We start from the raw sequence: 1,496 nt of genomic DNA, 5'->3' as shown, positions 1-1,496 counted from the left end.
AATAATCAGTTCGATAGCATCCAGCGGCACTGTTGCATATGATTTATGCAGTTTTTTTCGTTGCATATATCATGTTAACCTAATATAATTTTGCAGCTGATTAGTAACTGTTTGCTTAGTGTTTACGTCGTAAAATAGTAAGAAAAAAAATTAAATTAAATTAAAAAAGCAAAGCTGTTATTGAATCGTAATTCACAGCTGGCAAAAGCACGAGGCATTTCTTTCCTTTTTTTAAAGCTAGAATACCTTTAAGGTCTTTATCGAAATTCTGGCGTTTTGAAATGTGCCTGTAGGCAATTGCAAGAAAAAGCATTTATCACTTAATTTAGCTCAGTTGTCCTGTTAGATTTAGCGTTCAAGAACTTCAGTATGTCTTACTATGAGTTTACTTTTGTGGCATTTTGAGTAAACAAATAAAATAGCGCTGCCGTTTAAAGTTAGATTTGTACGCAAAAGTTCAGAAATTAGCAATCAGGGAAACATTGTGAAGTGCGTAAAATAAATCGGTCAGTAAAATGTGAAGGCTCTAATGTAGAGCAGGGCGATATGACCAAAAGTATTTATCACGATATACATTTGAAAATTTGCGATAACAATATAACTGATGATATAATTGACACGAGACAAAATACTTTCCAACTTTATTAGTGCAAAACAAAAAAAATCTCTGTGTTTTTTCCTTTACACGCGGCTGTTTTTTTTTTTTTTTTTTATTATTAATGTGCATTAAAAGTTATATAAAAATGTAACAGTGCAAATTCATTGCTGGCAGTTTAACCAAAAGGTATTTCCAGTGGAAATTGGCCGACAGATCCTCAGCATAACCATGTGTAATATCTACAAAACTTAAAAAGAGCTTATACACACACAATACGGTAATATTATGTTGAAGCACAGTACATATTACTCCGCGAGGCTCCTGTGTACGACCCATATTCTATCCCCATATTTCATTTTCTTAACGCATTGATCTTACTACTGTGATTGAATTGTAAATAAGCCTGTGCCTCGATCACCATAGATTCCCTTTGCTTGCTTTCTTGATTGAGATTGGGAAGTAGATCTTATATCTTTCAATGCAGAATAATGAGATGGAAGTCAAAGCAAACAAAACTTTCACTTAATTTAATCTTGCCGTAAAATAATTTTGACCACATTTCCATTAACTGGCTTCACTTACTGTGACATTGGTAGTGAGAGTTTATAGAGTCTTTCTGTCAACTGGAAAGTAAACCCAGATTTTTCCAGTCAGACTACATTATGCTCACATGAAAGGAGCTGCCTTGGCCATGCTAGTGCATTACAACTGTAAAACAATTTGTACCTTGTTCTTTCAGCTGCAGTCTCTGGAGTGTTTAGTGCTCTGACAAAGTAAAAAATAAGAATGAGTAGGGCGAAAGCGGATCGTTGAATGAAACGGATGAACCAGAATTGGTTTGTAAAAATGCTGCAACTTCAGTGGTGTGGAACTGGTTTAGCTTTCGTCCATCAAATAC

General features: G+C 34.6%; 1 protein-coding gene across 1 annotated transcript in view; it reads left to right on the top strand.

Moving 5' to 3' along the window:
* sap18 (Sin3A-associated protein) overlaps positions 1-1,496 on the top strand; it is a 9,801-nt gene that overhangs the window by 6,316 nt on the left and 1,989 nt on the right. The window lies entirely within an intron of this gene.

Source organism: Pundamilia nyererei, unplaced genomic scaffold (assembly GCF_000239375.1).
Source record: "Pundamilia nyererei isolate P.nyererei 1_Seehausen unplaced genomic scaffold, PunNye1.0 scaffold00141, whole genome shotgun sequence".
NCBI classification, from domain to species: Eukaryota; Metazoa; Chordata; class Actinopteri; order Cichliformes; family Cichlidae; genus Pundamilia; species Pundamilia nyererei.
Note: the sequence above shows the minus strand (reverse complement) of the source record. Positions and strands in the feature narration are given on the sequence as shown.